Here is a 26,839-nt window from a genome sequence, read left to right as displayed (position 1 = left end):
GGCTAGCGGCCCTCACATTAAATATATAGCGAGTACATCCTTGTGAAAGTGATGAAAACACACCTCTTTGTCAGAAACCCGGCCTGATTTAGAGCTTTTATTAAAAAGATACGGCTGACCTTTCACTGCCATTAGCACACACACAATGCAGACATACAGTTTCATTTCATACGCTACAATGAGCCCATCACTTTCAGAAGACATTCCTCACGCTCGGCTGAATGACAGCTTCCAAAAATCCCACATGTATGAGCGGGCTCCTTTTCTATCACAGACAAACACTTTGTTTCTTCCTGTTTATCTGATCTGCACATCAGGCCACTCACAGACTGAGACAATACATGAGAGAGTATGTACATGGTGAAATAAATTAAAGTTAATCAAGTTAAGGTCCTCGGCAGAAGGATACTCACCAGCCAATGAAGCGGAGCTCAAAGGTCCATCTACAGACAAGCCTTACTGAAAATTGAGCATCTAATCTATTTTAAAGGCTGCTCGCTCTCTCAGTCAACTCAGAGCTTATCTGTGCTGACTCTTCTGACCACCTGCTTCAACTCTGTGCTCAAGAGTCGGACTCTTTTTTTATCCTGCTGCTTTTTGTGTCCCCTGCTCCCTCCTCTCTCGTTTAGCCCACCTCCTTTGCATCCCTCCCATTATTTCCCCCTCCCTCCCTCCATCCCTCCCTCCCTCCCTCCCTCCCTCCCTCTCCTCTGTGCCTCAGCCTGTAAGGTGGGAATTGGGAAAATCCCAAAGCACTTGAGGAATCCTGGCGCTTTCTGTCTGCCTCTGTCGGTGTAAAAAAGAAGACTTGTTCCGGTTTTACCCTCCAGGTTTTGACCTTATAATCAAACCTAATGTAAAATCATCACATATGAAGACAGCTCAGTGGTTCTCATGCACTCACCTGTGCGGTCTGACAGGAGCACAACAAAAGGTGAGGAGACAAAGAGTGAACTGATATCAGCTCACAACCCCACAGCGAGGCCACTCCCCCATCCCTTCTCTCTCACTATCTATAACCACTCCCTAAAAGTTCTGTATTATACCCCCTGACCCAGTATCATGTTCAGCTGCCTATCAGGGCGGGAGCTGCTCTCCCACCCTCTCTCATTACCTTCCATCTTGCAGTCTAGTCATAAGCTCACACTCCTGCATGACCGCTTGTCCATGGACTGCTTTAACCCTTTTTTTGGGTTCACCGGCTCAGCCAAGAATAAGCCTATTTGAGTAGACACGGACATGCTCACACGCACACACATACACCCACAAATGGTTGCGTGCACACACACAAAAACACTATCACTCCAACTCTGTCTTGCAGCCATGTCTGTACCCCACGCCTGGAGGCCAAGACCAGCCCTCCACGGAAAAGCTTTTAATTAGATAACAGTGAGAGGAAGAAAAAAAGTGGAGCGGAGGGAGATCTGAAATGGGGAGGGTGGGGGAGGTGGGTTTGGTGGTGGTGGTGGGGGAGCTGAGGGTGTGTTGAGTAATGTCATTAGACTACGGCTGGCTTTAAGGAATCTCCATTTGTGGAGCCTGGAGGCAGATCAATATGAAGACAGAGTGCGGTGAGCGGCTGCTGCTGGCAGCACTTCTCCTCTGCCACTGGAGCCGCCTGCCTGGAATTAAGAGAATTCTGAAAATCCCATTTTGGAGGAAGGCCGGGTCCTCACTCTCTCAGCCCTGGCTCCTGTGTCCTGACTTTTAAGATGCCTTACTCATCACAAACCTGTAGTTCAGATACATCTGGAGCTAGCACATACACAAAACCAACATGGTCACACGTAGATAAGGTGGTGTTGTGTTTCTTAATGGTTTGTCATTACCAAACCCTCCAGAAATGTGCATGTTTTGTTTAACACACCCTTCTAGCCACATAATTACCAAAGAACTGGAACCAACTAGATTATCATCTTGCCAGTCAAGGGAACAGTATGGAAGTATGAATAACGAGGAATACAGTGAAGAAATGAGGCTCCAGCCAAAAGCCCCCAAAGCCCCGAGTTCCACACATACCAGACACTTACTCTCCCAACCAGCTGACAGCTCTCCCTGCAGACGTCCTGCTGTACGATGAATGATCCCGCACTAAAATACTCAGGTTCTTTTTCTGCTGCGACTAGTTTTCTATTGTTTACATGGGGTGTGTGCTTGACTACAGCTTGGGCTAAAGATGCACATGCACTGTGCAGGCAGAGAGGGATTTAATTCCATGGTAGCCGTCTCCACAAACCTCTGCTTCTCCAGAGCTGGCCAAACCCAGCATGCCCATAATAAGCTATGACACACTGCTCCCTGCTTTGATAAACCAAGGAAACTATAACAGTGTGTCAGGAATAGAACTCAAGGGCCACATCTCCTGGTAGAGCAGCAGGGACCCAATAAAGCCTAAATGTCACCCACATTATACATCAGGCCAAGGAGGGGATGGAGAGGATCAATCACTTGTTGTGTGCTTCCACAGCAGATTAACCTTTAAGTAAATACGTGATGCCGATGCTTAAACACAGAGCCTCTATACATTCCTGATAGCTTTTAACATGTAACGCCTTCAGGATTAGTTCTCCTCCATGACTATCTAAGAGCAGCAGACACTTAACATTCTCCAGGAGTTATCTAAGACGTTAAATAGATACCTCCAGACTCTCCGATACATCCTGGTTAGGCTGAAGGCCCCAGTGTTTGACTGAGACAAGGCCATCTGTTGCACGCCGTCACAGCCGCCTCCGTATCATAAATAATGAAAATGTAATTATGAATCGATCCATGAAGCTGCACTAAGAGGAGCCGTGGTATCCTTTTCAGGATCAAATCAGACTTTGCACAAGGTTGATTCACACCCAAACAACTTCAAGTGTTCTTCACTGATGGAGTGCCCACAATGGTTCCTGACCTCACTTCATTTACTCCACATTCTGGAGTTTTATCTGAGGCCAGTGTCAGGTGATCATTTTGGACCTGGGTAACTCAGTGGAAGTAACGGTGTTGATGTTAGGCTACAAAGCATTTTGGTTGATAGCTACCCTCAAGGTGTATTTGGGAGCCATAAACTTAACAGAAAGCTACATAATAGAATCAGCTCACTTGACTCGAATGTCAGGGACTGTGTCGAGCGAGGCGAGTCACCTCGAGGCTGCTCACAAAGAGGAGGTATATGGAGAAACTTGCAAAGATGGAAGGTGTTATCGCCCTGTTCAAATGGCTTTTATATGCTTCTTTCAGCATATAGTAATCTACATCACAAGGAGTCATGAAGTAGTGCTGTGGTTAGTGAAATATATTTAAAGCATACTGTTTAGAATTAAATACCAGGGGTGTAAAAGTATTCGGCCCTTTCAGTTTGGTGCAGACGAGTACCGAAACAGTCCAGCACAGTCCTAAATGTAGCGCAAATCCAAGGTCCCCACACTGACTGAAAACTACTGCTTACTGCTGTGAGCTCAAACAGTGGTTACCTGTGATCCTCAGTATGTGTGTGTGTGTGTTAATGAGAGGTGGTGTGTGTTTCGGCTGTATGGCGCAGAGTGCACTTAAGCCTCAAGCCTCTTACGGGTTAATAGAAAACAAAACATGAAAGTGAAGTGAGCCTTCAGCTAGTAGATCTGTCAGAAAGTCCCAAAAACCAGGTTTCATGAGAGTAGCTTAACATTCAAATTAGTCAACAGTGGCATGTGGCATTCCTGTGTGCTCGTTTGTGTGCATATGTTTGTGTGTCAGCCTGACCTCATGGGACACCAATATACAGGGAAACAGCAGGACAGACATATACCAAACGCTGTAAATATTCAGCATAGTTTTTATTAAAAACGGGACTATTCTGGTTCTGATATTTAGCTGTTAGGTGTTGAATAGACCTCTGACATTTACTCACCAAACGGAAAAATCTGCTCACATTTGAGCTTGAAGGAGGTTCTGCATGATTCATCGTTTTAATCTATTAATTTAAAAGTTGTTCGTTTGCTAAGTTCCTAATAGAAGAAAATAAAGTTGATTTCTTGTTTTTTCCCTTACAGTGACGAAAATGAACCGAAGCTTCAAAATTGTGTACCGAACCAAAATGTCTGTGTACCTTTCAAGCGGCAAACTCCGGTCTCAAACGATGAAGCCAATGTGGAAGTGATATAAACTGCAATACATCGAAAATCCGCTTGAGGCTGGCTGCAGAAACACAGGAAACCACATAGACATGAATGGGTAAAAGACGATCTTTGCAGCATTAATAAACATGTTTACAGCCTGGTTCAAAAAACGTCTTGGCCCTACAACGTTAATCTCTCTAATGGCACACACTGTACGGGGGGTGAATTTTTTTCTAACGTGACGGTTAAGAAGATATTAAGATTATGAGTTTTGCCCAAATAAGGACATGACTGACGTGACTCCCGGTCGGGAACACACAGCCATTGGCTAAGAGGCTCACACTACGTCACACTCTGCCTGGTTGAGTTCCGCATTACCAATATGGCTGCTGCCGTCGGTTTGCTTCAAAACAGCTCTCAGGAACAGATGGGTGACGTCACGGATACTACGTCCATATTTTATACAGTCTATGGTACCGTTACACCCCAATAAAACATCAATATTTGGTACCAGCAATTAGGGATGGGTACCGAATTCGGTACTTTTATAGGTACCGACCAAATTCCGTCGGTACTACCGAGTACCGACTCACGTAAAATCAAACGGTACCATGTTTCGGTACCTGAACACATCCTTGTGACTGTAAGGGAGTAGAAGAGTAGGATATTTTCCATACTTTCGCCCTGCAATAAAGTTTGAGACTGATCGAGTGGACGTCTCTGCTCTCTGCATCTGCGAGGGAGCGCGCCAAACGGAGCCTGCAGCTGACGGGTGCGCGCACTCACCGCGAGGCAGAACTTAATGAGGATTAATTTTATTTTCTACAGTCTATGGTTGAGACTGACTCTCTCGCTCCGACTACCTGCCCTGTTTATAACCGTTCCTGTGTGTGTGAATGCCCAACAAGTAAGTTGTGTGTCCTGTTATTATAAAGACACGGAGAACTGACTTTTTCTAATCCGCAGGCATTCACGTGTGTTCATTGATAAACTCCCGAAAGAGCAACTAGACACCACGAGCATGTGTCAGCTAATATATCTAATCACCTATATAATCCTGTTTCTGTTCATTTCATGTTAAATTGAATAAAAATGTTAAATTAAACAAATTTGAATTTTTTTTTTTAAATTAATATTTATTACTACATAAAAACACAAAAGTACTGAAAATTGGTACCGTTGAGTACCGGTACCGATTCCCAGGTACCGGGTATCGGTACCGTATATGTTCAAATGTGAAAGGTACCCATCCCTACCAGCAATACAGTAATTGTGTCCCATTAATTATTATCGCAACATGTTGACATTTTGTCCTGTCCCTTTAAATAACAAGACAGATTAAAAAGATAAATAAATAACGTCTGCAGACACTGCAGGCAGCCTCATCAGTGTCGCTGCTGTGGTGTAATGTAATGTCCCCATCAATGAGCACATGTTTTTCCCGTCCTAAATGACAGCAGATCAAATCTAAAATGAAAGGCGTAACGGAAGTGGAATAATAATAATTAGATTGTGTTGTGTATTGAATAATGGATGTCTTTATTAATAAATTGTATTTCATCAAATGCAAAAGAAAAGGGGGTTATTGGCATTATACATCAACCATCGGCCAATCTGCTCTCTAATCATAAAATCAATATCGGTCCACCACTGCTGTCGAGAGAGACGCTGCCCCCAGAGACGAGGTGTTGTGCAGCGCCTCAGTAAAGTCAGTAAAGCCAAGTAAATGGCAGACTTGACTTATCCAGTGGGAATACCCCCCACCACACACTGACGTCAGGGGTAATTCACAAACTACCAGAAGTCCTCAGGTAGAACTAATCCTGTGCCAATACTGCTTTAGTCTGATTCTCACTGTTAGCAGAGTCTGCAGAGGAGTTCTTTCTTTGCACTGACAGTCCACAGAACAGACGAGGAACATCACGTGTTATAATCAAAGTTTTATGGCACGTCATCACCTCGGTCCATTATCCTCTCCTCGGCTCATGCACATGAACGAAGCTCTGCTCTCCCTCTCTTTGTGTTTGACTTGTTTTAAAGTCTTATGAAGGTGAAGGAAGCTCTGTTCGTTACAGACAGACAGACAGACAGAGAGAGAGAGAGAGAGAGAGAGAGAGAGAGAGAGAGAGAGAGAGAGAACTGATCACAATGGGGACACAATAAGGCAAACAGTGAAGACTGTCCACATGTGATCTGGTCACTCAGGACCATAGACTGGATAAATAATTGACGAAGTGTCCGTGACGTCACCCATCTGTTTCTGTAGCGCTGTTTTGAAGCCAATCGTCAGCGGGGGCCATATTGGAAATGCTGAACTCAACCTAACGTTTGTCGAGCTAGTGTGAGGTAGAGGCGGGCTTTGAGCCTCCTCCTGAGCTAGTGTTCCCACCTGTCAGCCAAGTCAGTCATGTCCTTAAATAGGCAAAACTTGTTATCTCAATATCTTCTTAAAATTCACCCCCTGTACAGTATGTGCTGATAGAGAGGGGGTCTTCAGACCGAAGCCGTTTTCTGAACCAGGCTGTAAACATGCTTATTTTTGCTGTAAAGATCAGCTTTGTTGAATGGGTGTGTGTGTGGTTTCTGGTGTTTTTGCCGCCAGCCTCTAGTGGATGCTCGTTGAACTACAGTTTATAACACTTTCACATAGGCTTCATATGGTGGAGGTTGCTGCTTGCTCAGGACACATAAAAACACCTCGTCTAACATTTCTTATGTCCCTGTGTTTGATGCACTCTCAGGTACTTCAGTTTGATCCCATTGGTTGTGAATGTGCAGTTCCAACAGTGGTAGTTACTCTTAAAAGAACAAAGTTGGATACCCGTACCAAGCAGATGCTGATAAATGTAGGAGTGAACTTGTCTTCAAACCACATCCATAGATCTGAAAAGGCTGCCCAGTTCCACAAATCTCCAACATCTGTCTTTTACAGAGTCAGTATCATAAAGTCAGGTAAGCACATTTAAAGTACTCTTTGGTAGTCAGGAGTCCCGGGATGACTTGTCAGAAGTTATGAGCAGAGAAACGTTACAAACAGATAGTGAAGTGCCAGGAAGCCTCTCCAGCTGTTTTCTAAGAAACTAGAAACACGAGGTCACGACCCCTCCAGCTGCACGGCTACAGTCAATACAACCATGCACGGACAACAGACAGAGGTAAGGACAGATGGACATCAACAGGTCCATCTCCCTTTTCCAGCTGTTTGTAGAGCGGGAGCTGCCCCGAGGCACAATGATTAACGCCTCAGTCAAACGCTACACAAACCAGATGGTAGAGATGGAAGAGAGGGGCAAAGTCCACTCCCTCCCTCTGAAACTTAAGGCACTTACAGGAAGTCATCCCCCCCTCCTCTTACACACACACACACACACACACCTGACAGTCCACTATGCATCAGCCTACATCTACATTCAAACATTTTGCTCTAAAGAAGTAGACTTTCCTTTGGAGTATCAAAAACATAATAACACGATTACACAACACAGGAAAGGGTTTAAAGCTTTGCCGCAGATGAAAAAGCGGAAGGCTACTTTAGGCCGTGTGGGAAAATAAGAAATGTCCATCATCAGCTCTTCAGTTTCCCAACAAGAGAAACTTCTAATCAGGACAAACTGCTCCTTCCTCCATTTTAATCATGTTCTGTAAACCTTGCCAAGTCTCTGGATATGAAAGTACCCAAACAAGTTCACAATCAGAGTGTTGTTTACCGTAAACTAGGGTGGAACAAGAAATCACATCAGACGAGGCTCTGTGTGTCCGTGTGCGAGTGTGTTACCGTGCACCGTACGTGTGTGCAGGAGCAGCAGGAGTTTTTTCACACATATTTGAGCTGCAGGGACTGCATGAGACAAATCACGTCTGATCCAATGAGCCCGCTGTAAGCAACATTTCTGACAAAACATGGAACCGGCAGGAGCTGGTATCAAAGCGCACACACACACACACGCACACGCACACACACACACACACACACACACACACACACACACACACACACACACACACACACACACACACACACACACACACACACACACAGATATTGACTCAAATCATAAGCTGGGTCCTTTCACAAGGCACTGAGCATCTCGTATATCAAAGGACTCCCTCAAACACTCAACAGCATCCCTTTCAGCTCGCTACATGAAAGAGAACACTGTGGTGTCTTATAATATGCTCTTTTCCCATTCACACAGCCAAACTTCAAAGAGTGCTAAATCAAGTTGAAAACCTTTCACTGTCCTCTTGGATTGAGGTTTTCTGCTGGTTTCTGGGGGAAATTATCAGGAGGTGGCAGGGTCATTCCAAATTAGCTTCACTAAACACCTTACCAGATCTGCTCTCTCTGCAGGGACTACCTCACACACTCTCTGGGGTTTCTCTGCAGAGTCAAAGAGAGTCAAAGAGAGTCAAAGAGAGGGGTGTGAATATGTATTGCAAACATCTGGCCAAGTCCTTATCGCCATGGGAAAGTGTCTGAGGACAGCCTGTGTTATCCCTGCTCCAGGGTGTGTGCGCGTCTCGTCTGAACTCCAGCAGCCGTGTCAAACTCTCTAAGTACTGCTTCTCATTTATGGGGAATTATAGAGGAGCGTTGGACTCTTTTTTTCTGTCCGCTCCCCGCCTCTCCTGAGAGCTGGACCTCAGGCTGTTTTGCCATCAGTGCCACACAGTCCCCCTCCACACTTGAACCATGTGGGCGAACTAAGTAAGTCACTAAATTGAATTAGGCGAGCAGAGGGGGTGTGAGAGTGAAACTGTTGGTTTGTTGTTTTCTCTCACCAAAAAGCCTCTGAGTGCTGCCTCGTCGGCGACCAGGAGCCCGCTTTGTGTTAAAAGCACTCGGCTGAAGTTGGAAGAGGATGATCCAGGCTTACAATCAACCACACTCTCTGACACAGAGGCGAGGTCCTGATATGAAACAAGCACATATGAAGGATTAAAAAACAGTATTAAAAAGCAGGTTTTCAGTCAGCACCATCGTAACATTTTAGTTTTTTTTAAAGTTGTGTTTTTGGGAATTTTCGCTTTTAATGGACAGCTGAAGAGTGACAGGGAATGTGGGAAGAAGAGAGAGGGGGAGGACATGCATTCACCCGGGACTTCCACCAGATCTGTGTCTGGTCCGTCTCCAATCAGTGGCATCAGGCAAAAATAGAAGTCTTGTGTTTCTGATCCTGAGGGCTCCGACCTGCCGGATCAGAAACGCAGCTGGAACAGAGCAGATCCAGTGGAAGTTAACAGATTGACTAGAATAGAAACCTATCAGATCCAGTGCCTTGACGGATCGGAGACGGCCCGGACACGGATCTGGTGGAATTTGGCCATAAATGGTCAAGGCTGGAATCAAACCTGCGACCTCTACGATGAGGGCTATGGCCTCTGTATATGAGGCATGCGCTTAGACTGTGAGGCCAACGGCGCCCCATTGTAACATGTTTGATGTATTGTTGTGATGTTGCTCAGAATGTGTTCAGCATCTCAGACTCACTGAAATCTAAAAGGACGCAGTGAACTCACTATCGATGCGTCAATGCAGGAAAATCCTGAACAGATGTACACGATTTCTCAAACTGTCCCCATGTGTGCAGATCACTTCCACACCAGCTCTCCCTCTTCCTCTCCCAACATAAATCTGGGCCGGCGTGCAGCGAATCAGGGAAGAGATTCTTCGACTGTTCCCAACATTAGCACAGATAAGCTTTGTTTCACATTAGTTACATTTGTAAAAAACAACTGAAAGGTAACTCAAGTCTAATCCGAGGTTACTGTAAGTTTGAGTCCTGCACTGGATGTCGTCTTAGAGGCTTTCAGCTTCTTAAGCTAGCGTTCATTTGATCTCAGAAGTCTGAAATTCCAAGATGCCAATCAGATATTTGTACGTTTCATGAGCATGCAACAGAAGGAAATGATAAAACTATTAGACTAGAAGAATATTATATCATTCTTTAATTTCAGGAACCTTCTGAAATATATGAACATTACAATCTCTCAAAACAAAACAAACTTTTTACTCAAGTTACCAGCGGTGCGTTCAAGGACTCACTTCATTGAAAACCAGCAACATCACTGATACAGTTTTCTTTACAGGACCAGATGTAGGACTAAGCTTGGTGCCGGTTGTTCCTCAGGAGGCCTTTGTATGTTCAATAATCATTTTATAATGATTTCATTTCTTGGCGTGTTGATGATTTTGACTGAGGCTTGGTTTTTCATAGTTATAAATCTATTTGGTATTTTGGGTTCAATGGTTCTTAAACCTCTAAATGCTGTTTCCCACTCTGCCATCAGGTATATTTTACAGGTAATCCCTACATTACTCAGCACCTTTTTAAAAATGTTGCATGGTCCTCTCTGGCTGAGAGGCGTAACAGGTATTGGTATGTTTATCTATAAGGCCCTCAAAGGGAAGACCAGTGGACATTTCATCTCTCATAGGTTGTTCTAGACTATTTCAAACACGCTCCAAAGACTCTTGTTGCATGTTCCTCCAGTTTGCACTGAGCTTGGGAGATCAGCACTTAGAACTCTTTGCAAAGCACTTTAAAATGAACACTTTGGTACCCATTGGTATTTTCAAATCCCTAAGAATCACACTAGCCCCAATAGTACCTGTTTCAGCTGATTGTTTTATAATGTATTTTTACATTGTACTTTATGACCTGTTTTAATTGTGAGTAATCAGAGACGCAGCCAGAACGCAACGGAGTGGATCCAGTGGAAGTTAACACATTGACTAAAATAGAACTCTATCAGATGTGGCGCTGTGACGGATCAAAGGCGGACCGGACACGGATCTGTTGGAATTTGGCCGTAACACTTATGATCCGTTCACTGAGAAGGAAAGGTGAGTTTTTGAAGCATGACAAAAATGATAGACTATGCAGAGTGAGAGTGTTCATGAGACATCACTAGTTGTGCTGTGCCAAAAGAGCTAAAGGAACTGAAGTGGGAGTTAAAAAGTTTGTATCCAGCCCGTAGCTTTTTGACTCTAGTTTATGAACTTCAGAAATAAGGAGAGAGAGAGAGAGAGAGTGGAGCAGGGGAAGCTCTGAGGTCAGTCAGAGGCTCTGTCACACCAGCCTGCAGTCAAATTGTGGTGAGATTTGTGCAAATGGAAAAATAAACTTGAATCAGATTAAAGTCTATCTCAAGGAAAAGGCTTCGTTAAATTACTCTGAACTGACATCAGAGTGACCAATCAGGTCACAGGGAATTATCAGAGACACATTCATTCATCTGTGTGTCAGCAGCCTGAGAAACATGAGTCCACTGACTCTGCCAGACAAATGACAGCCACTTATACCGTTTGTCCCCATCATTTACTCAATGATTCCTAATTTTAGAAAGTGCTGTGCAGTGGACATACTTCACCCATTGTGTTACATTATATTTAAGTCTGACTGACTAAAATACAGAGCAGCAAATGAAAATTAAAGAGAGACACAGTTGGCCAAGCAAGCCGCTGGAGAACTGAACCTGTGCCAACACACCCACATGCTCTGCCACCGAGCGATCTCATGCAAAAACTGAAGACAAGACGGGAAATGATCACGTCTTACATCAGACATTAAAAACCCACTGACACTTTACAGTATGTACGAAGCATGTATTTTACATGTTGTCACACCTAAACAGCTCAGGAAGAAGACTCTGATCCTGACAGAAGCTCAGCCCGACACCATACTGTCCGAGGACTGTGTTTTGACAGTGTCACTTTCATGATGCCACGGGGTGAGAGTGGTGTTAGTACGCTGCTGCTGCATATCTCAAAACGAAGATCTGAGGGCTGCACAGAGCATAAACAAACATTTTTAAAGGCAAACTCAAGACCTATCTTTTTGGTCTCACTTTTAACTGAGTTTCATTCATTCTTATAAAAGTTTTATTTATTCATTTTAAGTATGGCATCTTATTTTCTTTTAATGGTTTAATATTTTAGTGTTTTATTATCTTAGAAATGTAATTTATTTCGGTGATTTTAATTTCCTGTGTTGAGTTTTAACATCTTATTTTACCTCCAGTGTTTCCTCATTAAGATACCATGAGAGCGTTTCCTCAGTACTTCAGCAACTTCTTTTTTATTTTTCATTTATTTACTTATTTTATTTTCATTGTTATTTTTATTATTGTTGCATATATTGTGTTCTTAACCATAGGATTGTGGGGTGGGTTTTGGGTCGGGGCTAGGGTTGGGATTAGGATGGGGGGTCTTTTTTAATTGTATTTATATATATAAATATATATACAGTGGGGCAAAAAAGTATTTAGTCAGCCACTGATTTTGCAAGTTCTCCCACTTAGAAAGATGAGAGAGGTCTGTAATTTTCATCAGAGGTACACTTCAACTATGAGAGACAAAATGAGAAAAAAATTCCAGGAAATCACATTGTAGGATTTTTAAAGAATTTATTTGTAAATTATGGTGGAAAATAAGTATTTGGTCAATAACAAAAGTTCAACTCAGTACTTTGTAACATAACCTTTGTTGGCAATGACAGAGGTCAAACGTTTCCTGTAAGTCTTCACCAGGTTTGCACACACTGTAGCTGGTATTTTGGCCCATTGCTCCATGCAGATCTCCTCTAGAGCAGTGATGTTTTGGGGCTGTCGCTGGGCAACACGGACTTTCAACTCCCTCCACAAATTCTCTATGGGGTTGAGGTCTGGAGACTGGCTAGGTCCCTCCAGGACCTTGAAATGCTTTTTACGGAGCCACTCCTTCGTTGACCGAGCGGTGTGTTTGGGATCATTGTCATGCTGGAAGACTCAGCCACGTTCCATCTTCAATGCTCTCACTGATGGAAGGAGGTTTTGGCTTAAAATCTCACGATACATGACCCCGTTCACTCTTCCCTTAACACGGATCAGTCGTCCTGACCCCTTTGCAGAAAAACAGCCCCAAAGCATGAGGTTTCCACCCCCATGCTTCACAGTAGGTATGGTGTTCTTGGGATGCAACTCAGCATTCTTCTTCCTCCAAACACGACGAGTTGAGTTTTTACCAAAAAGTTCTATTTTGGTTTCATCTGACCACATGATATTCTCCCAATCCTCTTCTGGATCATCCATATGCTCTCTGGCAAACTTCAGACGGGCCTGGACATGTGCTGTCTTAAGCAGGGGGACACGCCTGGTGCTGCAGGATTTGAGTCCCTCTCGGCGTAGTGTGTTACTGATGGTAGCCTTTGTTACTTTGGTCCCAGCTCTCTGCAGGTCATTCATCAGGTCCCTCCGTGTAGCTCTGGGATTTTTGCTCACCGTTCTCATGATCATTTTGACCCCACGGGATGAGATCTTGCGTGGGGCCCCAGATCGAGGGAGATTATCAATGGTCTTGTATGTCTTTCATTTTCTTACAATTGCTCCCACAGTTGATGAATTCACACCAACCTGCTTGCCTATTGTAGATTCACTCTTCCCAGCCTGGTGCAGGTCCACAATTTTCTTCCTGGTGTCCTTGGACAGCTCTTTGGTCTTGGCCATGGTTGAGTTTGGAGTCTGACTGTTTGAGGCTGTGGACAGGTGTCTTTTATACAGATAACCAGTTCAAACAGGAGCCATTAATACAGGTAACGAGTGGAGGACAGAAGAACTTCTTAAAGAAGAAGTCACAGGTCTGTGAGAGACAGAAATCTTGCTTGTTTGTGGGTGACCAAATACTTATTTTCCACCATAATTTACAAATAAATTCTTTAAAAATCCTACAATGTGATTTCCTGGATTTTTTTTCTCATTTTGTCTCTCATAGTTGAAGTGTACCTCTGATGAAAATTACAGACCTCTCTCATCTTTCTAAGTGGGAGAACTTGCAAAATCAGTGGCTGACTAAATACTTTTTTGCCCCACTGTATATATATATATATTTCTTTTTTTAAATGTATTCTATTTTAAGTTGTTTTTATGTACAGCACTTTGTGATACAATGTCACTGTATGAAAAGTACTTTATAAATAAAGTCTGATTGACTGAAAACAGACATTTCACAAACAGTGACTGAACTCGTGTTGGGAAAAGTACTGACATCTCAGTCATACTCTCCTTGGATCAGATCCTGCTGAGGGAAGCTGTGGGGTAAATGTCCTCAGCAGCAGCGCCTGAGAGAAAGCTGTCATGGTGTCACAAACAAAGAGAGCGCTGAATGATAACAGTGTCACAGAGGTGACATTCCTTGTTGGTGGGGTAGCCGTCATCTTTTCTTTGAGCTCTGGCCCATTAGAGGAGCCTGTAAGCTCTCTTTTTCTGCAGCCCAGCTGGCTCAGAGCACTATTACAGGGAAACTGTTTGGACTTTGACCCCGCAGCCCTGCAGAGAGCTGGGAAAAACTTTTGTGCTCCTCTGCTTCCCGTCAACGAGAGATCCAGGAACCAGACAGGTTTGTTAATATTCAGCCCCCTCCCCCCTGCTGTTCGTGAGTTATGGTGGTCTAATAATGTTCATTCCAGCACTTGTAAGATTTTCCCAGTCTCTGAAAGCAGGTGTTGTGTTGCTTCTGATTGGTGGATGCTTTCCTCCAGGGGAAAAGCACACAGAGAGAAAATACATCACACTTCCCCCCTCTCCATCACATTTACCATTACCATTTCTCTCCCCCCTCCTGTTTCAACAAATGAGCTCAGTGTTTTTACAATGATTACTGCTTGAGGGACACATTCACTTCAGCAGTAAATGTACGAGGCCCAAGTGGTTCAAATGTTTGCCTAAAGATAACAACAAAATAAAGCATGCTGATCTGACAAATGAACTTCTGCTCAATCGGCATTCACACACAGACAAAGGAAGCAGCGGCAGCAGGCATGGATTCTGTCAACGTAAAGCCAACAGCTCAAGTTACGTAAAACCCCTGAAGCAATTGGTACAACTGAAGTGCAGACATGGTCTTGTCTAGTTTCATGCAGACAGAAAATCAAAAAATGTTTCTACCAACGCAGAAAATGAAGGCACAACAACAACAACTAGAAAATGAAATGTTCAGAAAGTCCTTTTTCCACACACAAACCCAAGGTTTTGCCAAGTACCCCTCCAAAACCAGAGTGATAAATTAATTACCATAATATTATTCTTAACAGCTTTTACTAAGCCCGTAAAGAGCAGGTCTACACCTTGCTCGCTGTAATTTAATTTGAAGAGATCCAACATTAATCCACCATGAGCAACCACTTGGCAACAGTGGCAAGAAAAAGCCTCCCTGTGACAGCCAGGAACCCCGGGCAGAACCAGACTCGTCCGGGTACAGCCATCTGCTGGGAGAGCATCACAGACTACACAGTAAACTTTTACAAACTTTCACATTAATAACATATAAATAATAAAGTGAGAAGGATAAAGTTATTACGTTTTACTGACTTTTTTATTGCTTAGATTAAGGTCCCAATCTTTGCTTACATCTCTCCTTTGTTGCTTGGTATCATCACAACATTACTTCCTTCAAGTTACTTTCTCATTGACTCATTTTCTGTTTTGTTTTTTTATGTAAATTGAAATTCTGACTAACCAGCAAGTCTAAAGGTCACAAAACACAGTTAAATTCAGCACAATTTATTCAGCTGCACTAAACATGAGATCAAAGAGTCTGTGAGAGAGCAATGTTGAATTAGTTTTCTAAAGTTAGCAGAGCTAGCACCTCCAGCCCTCGGTCCTTATTGCAGGTTAACGTGTTTTTCCTGGTCCTCATTAGGTTTGCATGACCATTTCATGCTTTTCCAATTGAATTCTTCAACCTGGTGTTTAGACAGTGTATGATTTATTACGACCTGGTGTTTACTAGGTGTGGGCAATGATTTTTGAATATTCATATACTCGTGAAGTTCGTAAAAATAGAAGAGATAATGCGAACATTTTCTCATTTGTAAAGTACATTTTGTCATTGTTTTTACCGGTGCCTGGTTGTAATACGGTATTCCCGCCAAATGGTGGCAACCCATCAGGCTACAAGATGCCTTCTGTCACCCTGTTTACATCGGGGTTGTAGAGCATCATAGCATAATAGCAGTATAAGCTGCAGTCCAGCTGGTGACAGCTGGCTGCATTACAGCTAAGACACAACTAGGGATGGGCAATTCAAGCCAAAATACTGTTCAATAATCATTGGCATCTATTTGTTTATGTTTTCTTATTCTTTTGCTAATTAATGCAGTTAGCATTCTTCTTCTTGTTATTTAATGTTGTGAGCAAACAGCTTTAAGATGCTCTATTGCCACTGTCTGGCGGGAATACTGTATTACAACCAGGCACCATTGAAAATGATGAAAATTTTTACAATATTCGCAGTACCTTATTCGATTTTTACTTAGCTTACAAAGTCAAATATTCCAAAATCATTGCCCATCCCTAGACACAACATATGACCAGCATGACAGGCAAACAGTGATACAAATATGAAGTATTATTTTAACAAAAGATAAGAAAGTAAGTATAAGTATACTTACACAAAGTATATTTTAAAATACTTTTAAACTTTAAAATATGTACTTAAAGGCACTATGAGGAGTTTTTAACCAGTTGAGAAACAGACTGAAACCGACACTGATGCCTCTTTTTGACCTTCAAAAGCCAACAAGACCATGAACAACAACACCGATACCTTCTGTGATTTCATTTTTAAAGCCTTAATCCACTCAGAGGGGGTAGGTGTCAAACCACACGATTGACGTTTGGCTTTAGAAACATCCTTTTTTGGCTGTTTTCATGGCAAATAATCACATTGAGTGATACATCTGGCTGTTAAAAGCAGTCCCTCCAGGAAGTTGCGATTTCGCGATCGCAACTATCAATGCAAATTCAACCAATCAGCGCGATTTTTTCGCGGCCTTGCAATTTTATACAATCACTGCAACTTTCTCGCAACTTAGACCAATTACCTTAACCTCAGCCCCTGTACGTCATCAGTTTTGTCATCAATTTCACTTCCTAGGAACATAAACATAAGTCCTCACTTGATCGGCACTTTTCAACAGCAAAACACGCACAGAGAACGGGTGAAAAGAGGGGACGGCAGGCAGGACAAGTGACGATGACAACGTTGTTATTTATAGATTGAGGGGCTCAGTGTTAGCTTGGTCTCTACCTGCAGCAGGTGTGCTTTATGAACCAGCTCTCCTCACCTCCATGCATCTGTCTCATCTTCATTGAGGATTTTTACCCCCGGTGTGCGTTAGTGACAAAGACACAACCAGGGGACGTCTGTTTACTATTTGAGGTTTGAAGTTGTTGCCGCCATCACCGTAAAAAGCTCTGCATCTACAGCTTGATTTAATCCAGTTTGGTGAAACATCAGACACATTTAGTAAGTTTTGATCAACTCCTGGTCAACAAAGATGCAGATTCATTTCAGAGTGCGGGAACTGCCTGTCAAGTGCCTCTGTCACTGCGAGGTGCATTCAGGAACCGTCGTAAATGTGCAATACAGTCCTTTCATGGCATTTTTCTGTGAATACAGAGAATGAAAACACAGTCACAGTGGCCACATCAAGAATGTTTTCTATAAACAACTGTAATTTAGCGTATTTACTTGCCCCTGAGATCTTATTGGGGGAAAAAAGCAAAAAAAAAAAATCGCAACTTTCACCGCAATTTTTTCAAAAAGCTGTCGCAAATTCAGGCTTTTTGGGCCGCAACAATCTCAAAAAAATCCCGCGAAAACCTGGAGGGACTGTAAAAGACAGCAGGGTGAGTTTTTTGTTGAAAACACTACTTTTGCATGTACAGAACAAAAGATAAGAGGTATCACTTTGTCCACAAGGGGGCGCCAAAATTGATACAAATCAAAAGTTCCTCACAGCAGCTTTAATATGGCGTTATATTTATTCATGTTTTCTTGGCTTTTATTTGGGGAAATAAGAAACAAGATGATATTTGAGCAGCTACTTAAATACAGTCTTGGATCAGAACATTGACATACTTGAAGACGCCCAGTCCTGCACTTCAGGCTGTGTTAAAGACACTTCAGATACTTTTGTTGTCAGAATAAGTCTTTAAACACTTTTTAGGTCAAAGAGGTAATGAAACTTTACTTATGTGACCCGATGCTGAAAGTTAAAACCTGAGATCAGTGTAAAGAAACAGGACTGTCATGTGAGCCGTAAAGTTGTGCTTTCCCACTAGAGTCAGTGTCTTCTGCACTTTTCTGGTGTCAGAGACATCCATTGTACAGATCACATACCTGTGATTGTTCATGGCTGCACATGATACCAGAGCGACAGCAGCTCACAATGCTTTGAAGAGGACATAGAGCTTAAGAGTAATACCCCCCCCCCCCCCCCCCTCCTCCCAAAAACCCTCCCAGCAAAAGCTCTTTAGACCCTCCCTGTAAGGAGGAGGTAGCTCAAAGAAAAATATCACATTCACCACATAATCCAGCACCTGTCTTCAAAAACACATGCAGAAGCAGAGAGTAATTCTGTAAGAATCCAGGTACACATGGAGGCACAGAGAGCAGTCGAAGCAGGAGATAAACAGCCGACGACTGATTAAAACTGCAAAGCCTTCAGTCTGCCTAAGTAGCTTGGTGTCCTCGACGGTGGGTGATTATCCTGCGCTGGCTTGGGGGTATATTAGTCTGTCAGAAAGCAGTTAGGGAACAGCCAGCTGGTCGAGCCGTAGCATCCTGGCTGAAGAAGCATTTCAATCACTGTGTAGCAGATGAGCTCTGCAGAAAGCAACGCAAACACCTCCTGGGGCCCAACATCAGTCCTGCTAGTCGGATCATAATGACTGCTGGTCACTGCGATGCTTCTGGATGATGTTAAACCAGAGAGCTCACATGGAAACCAGGAGCAGGCGACACGATGAGATTTCTCATTCTCCTGATGAGGTTAAAAGTTTCAGGGCTCTGTAGTAAATGCGTCGAGGGCAGAGAGGATGAGAGCTGCCGGGGCCAAGAGGGCAGAGGAGAGGAGTCTATTTCCCCGAGCAGAATGAATAACACACTTGAGCGGTCCACGGAGAGAGGAAAGAGGTCTTTGTGTGATGGCAGAGTCACGGTCACGGTGACAATACAAGTCCCTCTGTCATGGGTTAGAGCTGTTTAACCTTTTGATCCTCTTCCTTCTTAATGTGGTTCCGGGCTCTTGAACGTTCTCACACAGGCCAAAAGAAGCTTGCCAACTTTCAGCTCACTTGTGAAGGAGTTTACAAAGTTAAAAATTACATTCCTGACATTGTTTCATTGAGATAAAAGGAATGTTACTTTGAAAAAGGCTTCAAAAAAGAGACAAAAGTAAGTACTATGCATTAGGGGTGTCCCAATCAGCTTTTTTTGCCTCCATCTAGATCAGATTTTTTAATATTGAATAATTGCAGATCCCGAGTCCCGATCCGATACTCGTGTTTGCCTGGATAATAGTTGCACAAGAGATAAGAGAGTTGAGCTGCACTTTTTTTTTCCTTTAACAAAAACAAGTAATTAAAAAAATAACTAAAATATTTCTTATGTTTATTCCATTTAACTAAATCCAGCTAGCATTGATGTAAAACTCATCTGTTTAACAAGCTCTGCTGTTGGGGACCCACGAAACACTTAAATCCGAGGCTGCTCTGAACGCAACTTTCATGAGACAGTGCGTCATTCAGCATCCGGCTGCGAGACGGAGAACGTAAATATTGGGAGTGACAGCAAGATTGAAACACGCCAGGTTACATGCTGCTAGCTACGGAGCGACATGCCGGTCTAGAGAACGGCAGCTGCAGCTAGCCATGAGGATGCTAACGCTAATGTAGCAGACAGTCCTGTGTTTGGTTTGTTTTTCGCCTTTTTGAACCATATGTCCCTGCAGAGTTACCGGAGGGTGCAGTGTATTTCTGTAATGTGTCTGGCAGTGCTCATGTGAGTTCTACAATAACATTTACATCATGTCTTGAGTTCTACATCAATGACCCATTTTTTATTTTCTCATTATGTAAACACGTTTAAGTGAACTCAGAACGCTCAATTAAACTGGCGCCTTCAGCGGCAAATTGTGTTCAGTGACGGGAGACGTAAATGATCGGATGAGATGATCGGCTCAAATGACGATCACGATCAGTAAAAAACATCTAGATCAGCTCCGATCCGATAGTTGAGATCGGGAATGGGGATGGGCATTTCAAGCCAAAATCCTATTCCATAATCATTGGCATCTATTCGACGATTATTCAAATATTTACCCCCCAACACATAATGTTTTCTTCTTCTTTTTCCATTTAATGCGGTTAGCATTCTTCTTCTTCTGTTACTTAATGCAGTTAGCATTCTTCTTCTTCTGTTACTTATTTTTAAAATGAGAAAATATTCAGAGTAACCCTTCGATTTTTACTAAGTGACCGAATATTCGAAAATCATTGCCCATCCCTAATCGGGACCAAGCGTGCCGGATACGGCCCTGGTGGTGAGGCTTTCAGCAGTGTGACTGCCCCCTGGTGGCTGGCTGCAGTATAGGTCAAAAAATCAAAGTCTCCTCCATTCATTTGAATAGGGGAGCAGTCAAACTTTAAAAAATTAATACACGTCATACGAATGTTTCTCACATCCGTATGCTGTGGTTATATGTAGTTAGTATTTGACTGTTTTGTGTCCAAGGCCTCTTTTTTCTGAAAAGTTTCTTTTTCGTTAGTTATTAGAGTTTAAAAAACGGGGTTTTACTTCCGGGTTTCCTTTGATTCACAGCCGCCGTAGAACGAAACTTCAAAGGACACACAGCATCTTGTGACGTTACGCTGTAGGGCGGAGGTTATTACAAAGGCTTCACAGGCTCTGGCTGCACAATGGCTACGCCCAGGAGAGGGATTTTTTGGCTTCAGAACCGTACAACGGGAAGAGGCGGAGCAGCGCTGTCCATTTTTATTTACAGTCTATGATCGGGACATCCCTGCTATGCATCAACAATTGTGCTTCAGTGTCCTTCAATCGTCTACAGCCTGGAACAAACTTCCAGTATTCAATCGTCAGAGTCTGTTTTTGCTACATTTTGGCTTATTTTTTGCCTGAACTCTTCTCTCACTTGTTTTCATAATAAAGCTCTGATGTGCAACCTCAGGGTTTTCATTTACTTTACATTGGTTCAACTTTTTGAATACTTATTTTTGCATTTTCTTTGTAGACGCTTTGAACTGGGGGTTTGAAATGTACAGTGGAAGTGATATTAAATCTTGTTTTTTGTCTATGGTAACCTCCCTGTGCTCCTGGCCTGACTGAGTTCTTCACATCTTCACTCATTGTTCATAATATAAGCATCATTTGTAGGCATTAACACATGATTAGTACAGGCTACTTGTTAAGGGTTGACTCATTCACGACTGTCACAATTAACAACATGTGAAGAAAGCATTTGTGTTTCTTCCAGCCGTAAATGATTATTTCTTCTTCAGTGAGTAATCAGTGTAAGAAGGAAGTGGAAGTTTCCAAAAGGAAGACTACGTGGAAACTTTGAGTGAGTCGGTGATTCAGTGTAGCGTTCAGCGTTACTGCTGAAGAGCTGCTGAGTAGAAAGAGCCTTTTAGTGTGTTGGAGGCAAAGCTGAGACGGTCTTCCTGCTCAGTCATCAGGTGCAGAAATGTGAAGGCTTACAGCAAAGAACGGTCTCTCATTAAGCTCAGTACAATAAATACACCACACCATTTATCTGCCAGGACTTGTGTTCACAGCTGCATCGGCATATCTGAGCTCAGTTTGTACTCAGATCACTTTAATCTACTGAAGACATGACCAGCGTATGAAAACAACCAGAAACAACATTTAAAGCGGAGCCGCAGTCGATGTCACTCACTGAGCAACTCTCCAAACGCCTCCTCCTCCCCCGCAAGTTCATGAGTCAAAACAGAGGGGTTCTCGCCAACACACACACAGAGGCATGGCCAGACTCTTTGGACTGGGGTGGCCCAACTGGGGCACTGACTTATAGAGGGGTGTTGAGAATATGTGCGCTACCCTGACTGACTCTGTCTCCACTATAACACTTTGACTACTAACATTAAAGTAACATACAGATATCACAGTCCTGTGTTTATTTATTCAGCTTTAAGAAGTGCCACATCAGAAAAACAACTTTTAAATATTCTAATCTTAATTCTTTAAGAAATCAAAAAGAAGATGTACGTCCAAATCCCCGTTTTCGAACACTTCCAGAATTACTTGACACACTCTATCCATCACAAACATATATATTCACAATGACAAAGTTTCTGACATGTTACCAATAAAACTATTTTGGTTAGAGAGACACTTTGCAGGAGTTTGCTCGCATGTTTTAATGGACTGACTCCTCTTCTGTGCACCTAACTATGAAATAAATGTGTAAACTGTTTTCTACCATTCAAACTACCAAAAAAAAATAAAACTACCTACAGCCTATTTTAACCACAGACTGTATAAAATACAGACGTAGTATCCCTGATGTCACCCATCTGTTTCTGAAGCACTGTTTTGAAGCCAGTCGTCTGAGGGAGCCATGTTGGTAATGCTGAACTCAACCAGACTTAGGCTGTTTTCAAAACGGCCTGCTACATACTACCTACTAATGTAGTAGGCAGTAGGTACTGCCTAGTACATACTGCGTTTGAATTTAGTCTGTAGTATGACTGTTCTGTTCAGTCTGTGTTGCAGGATGCTGGGCCAGGCGTCACTGAATTTCTAGTTTCAGAAAGCGGAAGTTAAAAACGGCCAAGCTGATAGAGAAACTGCTTCTTTAGCATCACTTATCAATCAATCAATCAATCAATCACTTTATTTATAAAGCGCTTTTCATACAATGACACTGTAACACAAAGTGCTGTACATAAAAACAACTTAAAATAGAATAAATTAAGAAAAAGATCCCAGCCCCAGCCCCGACCCCAAACCCACCCCACAATCCTAAGGTTAACAACACAATATGCAACAATAGTAATAAAAACAATAAAAAAAATTAAATAAATAAATAAAAAATCTAAATAATTTGCTGAACGAACTGAGGAAACGCTCTCATGTTATCTTAATGATGAAACGCTGGAGGTAAAATAAGATGTTAAAACTCAAAACAGGAAATTAAAATCACCAAAGTGAAATACATTTCTAAGATAACAAAAGACTAAAATATTAAACCATTAAAAGAAAATAAGATGTTAGACTTGAAATAAATAAATAAGTAAATAAATATATAAAGTAGAATAAAAGTGACTAAATTTGAAATAGATAATAAATAAATAGATAAAACTGTTAAGAATAAAAATAAAACTTAGTTAAAAGCAAGACTAAAAAGGTAGGTCTTGAGTTTGCCTTTAAAAATATGTATGCTCTGTGCAGCCCTCAGATCCTCAGGTAGGGTGTTCCAAAGGCATGGGCCGTGATAATAAAAAGCTGCCTCACCGTGGGTCTTAGTTTTACGTTTGGTACAATTAAAAGTCCACTACCTGAAAACCTGAGGGCTGTCACTGGCTCATATGATAAAAGCAAATCTGATAAATAAGAAGTGCCAAGACCATTAAGAGCTTTAAAAACCAATAAAATAATCTTAAAATGTATTCTAAAAGATACTGGAAGCTAATGCAGAGACTTTAAAATTGGTGTGATGTGGGCCCTCTTTATGGTCTTTGTCAGCATTCTAGCTGCTGAGTTCTGGAGCAGCTGAAGCTGAGAAATGTTCTTTTTGGGGAGACCAGAAAGAAGAGCATTACAATAATCTATTCTACAGGTTATAAAAGCATGAACTAGTGTCTCTGCATTGGCTTGAGAGAGAAACTGACGCACTTTGGAAATGTTTTTTAGGTGATAAAAAGCCTTTTTTGTTATTGTTAATTAAAAAGTTAGGAAGTGGTTTGTATGGAATTTGATAACATCCACAGCAACTAAAAACTGAGTTCACCCCGTCAAAAAAAGAAGAAAAAACGAAGAAGCGGAACGAGCGCTGTGCATTATGGGAAACAGTGCACAAGGCAGACTGGTCCGATGCATACTGTGAAATTTTCCTGAATCAATAGACATTAGGGGAGTTATGGCTTACTGCAGATTTTGCTCTTGTTCACTTACTACATCCTGAATTTTGCCCTAATTAGTATGTACTGCTAGTATAGTAGGTGGTTTCGAAAACAGCCTTAGTGTGAGGTAAAGAGGCGGGGTTTGAGCCTCCTCGCCAACAGCTACAGTGTTCCCGCCTGTCAATCAAGTCAGATGTGCCTCTCATGATGGAAAACTTATTATCTTAATTTGCTGCAATACAAAAGGGGTGAGCTGATCAAGCAATGAGCTAGTCAGACTACTTTCATTTTTGTACCAGGCTGTAAACATGTTTATTTCTGTTTTTTGAATGAGTGTGTATGTGGTTTCTGGTACTTCTGCAGCCAGCCTCAAGTGGGCACTCGATGAACTGCAGTTTTGAACACTTCTGCATTGGCTTTGTTTCTCATTGCAGCTTGGTTTTTATCACACCAAAAAGTGTATATAACTGAGGTCCAGCCTCTTAAGATGCAAAGAGCCAATCAAAGGGAGGGATTTTTGAAGGATCAATTAGATTTCAAGGGGAGCCCAGATCACCCCTGGCCACCCCTCTGGACGCACCTGAACTCAGCGCCAAATGTTTACACCGAGTTAAGCGAAAGCCCTCATGGGTACCGGAGAGAGAGGCTGTGTGAGGTGGTACACCAGAGAAGGTACTGCCACCATGGCACTTGGCACCGCATCAGTGTTTGCAGGGAGCCCGGTGTGGAGCTGCAGTCCACGACGCAGAGTGGAAAAAACTTCCAGACAGCACCACGCTGCTGGATCCTGGATCACTATACACCTTCTTCCACAATCACACACTTCCAGTCTCCTCACCGACTAAATCACTGCTTCTGTCGACGTTTTAATCCAACACAAACACTGAGACTCAATCCGTGTTTAAGGTCCGAGTCTCAGCCCCATAGTCTCCCGTTCCGACGCGGTCCTCCGTTAAAGACCAGCCATACAATGAATAAGTTTTCACCCACACAGCGACCCTTCATCTACAAACTCCACTTCTGTCTGGTAAACAAGGTAAATACACACCACAGTGCGTGTTCAACGAAGATATCATTCCACATTTACAAACATAGAAGTGTAAACTTCACCTTAAGTTATGTGCAGCTCCTGGAAATCCATACAGCACTCGGTCCCGACGTTAGCGCTGTTACTCTGTAACTTCTCGAGAGGCAGAGAGACCCAGCTGTGACCATAGAGGCTGAGACCACCGACATCAAGTGCACCACCGTGATACACACAGCTTCCGGTCAGGACTTTCAAAATAAAGCAACAATCAGAGAACATACCGGGACTTTTTAACGACAGACACATGATAACGTATGATAAAACGAATAATAAAGCGGGGATTAACTCATTTAAGACGCGTGCATGATCAGCTTCACTTAAGGAAGCTTTGATGTAATGATCTAGTTCAAGTAATTCATGAGGGTCAAGTCTTCTTATCGAAATAAAGAGACTTCCGGTATCACTACCTGTGACGTGTGTCAGAGATAACGGTGGTAAACAAACAGATTAATATTAAGCTAATTAGTAATATTAAAAATGTGTTTATTTACTTCTGTTTTGTTCTAAATGCTGATTAAATACGATTTAAATGTATTTATATTTTACAATATTTGTAACTATTGTATTTTACTTCTCCTTACACTTCTTACTTTTCCAGTTTGTGTTACCCTTTTCATCCCCCTTACCTGAAAATCTCACTGAAAACACTGGTCTGTGTTCTGAACTCTTGCACTTTTAAATTTAGTTTGGAATCATTAGTAAAAATTCAAATAAAAAAGTAAATGAGGCTCTGACAGATATATTTGGCCTCCTAGCTTAAAGCTGCTGTTGGTAGGAATGATGTAAAAAACATTATTTATTTTTTTTCTGCTGGGTTTGGAGAAAAGTTCATAATGACCATCTGTACTCATCGGTAAGTGGAGTAATTTGAGACTATTGGGAAATCTCTGTGTTTTCCAATGCCTTTGTATCAAGCAATGTTATCATTCCCCTCGTTCCGTTATGATGGACCAATCATAGCTAATCTCCAATCCTCTGTTCTGATAAAGTCCAGATAAAGAAAGAAAACATTAAAGACATTCAATTCCCTTAAAAGAACCCTAAAGGAATACATATATTTTAAAATATATTTCTTAAAATAAAATAAAATTCAGATAAAATTAGGAAAGCCTCTACCATAAAAGTATTTTTTCAGAAGAGATTTAAAAGAGCTCACTGACTCAGCAGACCTGATCTCCTCGGGCAGATTGTTCCAAAGAGTAATACAACAACCCTGGGTCATTTAGGTCCCAAGTTTGGCCACCCTGATCAAAAAGATGGGACACACCCCTGCTCAGACTTCACCTACAATGACCTGGAAAACGTAACAGGGTGAGTGAAACTGATACCATTGAAAAGTTTTACTTTGTACTTACAGAAAAAAATACTCAAACTAAATTGTGTCCTGTTCATACACTTCCATTTTAATGTTTGACAAAAATGACATGTCTCTTTGAGCTTTCTTAATGTGCAGTATGTTTTACTCATGATAAAACATAAATATATTGTATATTCCTGTACCAAACACTTTGGTTTATTTCATTTAGATTGATCAAATATATGAATTCATGTCTCTGAATTCAAGTCAAGTGCTGATAAGTTTCCACATAAAGTGACTTGGAATGAGATTCTATTCTAGACAGTTTAATTTATGGATTATCACGAGCCGTGGAGGAGCGCTCATGTTTCTGTGACATATCAGTCTGATGAATACTTCAGACCCTGCTGCTCTGACTGAGGAAGGCTTTAAGTTTCACCTCTGTCC

The 26,839-nt window shown here is 42.2% G+C and overlaps 1 protein-coding gene across 4 annotated transcripts in view; it reads right to left on the bottom strand.

Moving 5' to 3' along the window:
* slc45a3 (solute carrier family 45 member 3) overlaps positions 1–25,268 on the bottom strand; it is a 53,363-nt gene extending 28,095 nt beyond the window's left edge. The window contains exons 1-3 of one of the 4 annotated variants that reach the window (XM_034685578.1): positions 25,119–25,268; positions 8,865–8,993; positions 8,414–8,463 (exon numbers count right to left, since the gene is read on the bottom strand). The gene's annotated coding sequence lies outside the window, so the exon portion shown is untranslated. Of the gene's footprint in view, positions 1–413; positions 572–8,413; positions 8,464–8,864; positions 8,994–25,118 lie in introns of those variants that run through there. The other 3 variants (XM_034685577.1, XM_034685576.1, XM_034685579.1) reach the window with 3 other exon arrangements.
* Positions 25,269–26,839: the final 1,571 nt, after the last annotated feature.

The sequence above is a fragment of the Notolabrus celidotus genome, chromosome 6, assembly GCF_009762535.1.
Source record: "Notolabrus celidotus isolate fNotCel1 chromosome 6, fNotCel1.pri, whole genome shotgun sequence".
NCBI classification, from domain to species: domain Eukaryota; kingdom Metazoa; phylum Chordata; class Actinopteri; order Labriformes; family Labridae; genus Notolabrus; species Notolabrus celidotus.
Note: the sequence above shows the minus strand (reverse complement) of the source record. Positions and strands in the feature narration are given on the sequence as shown.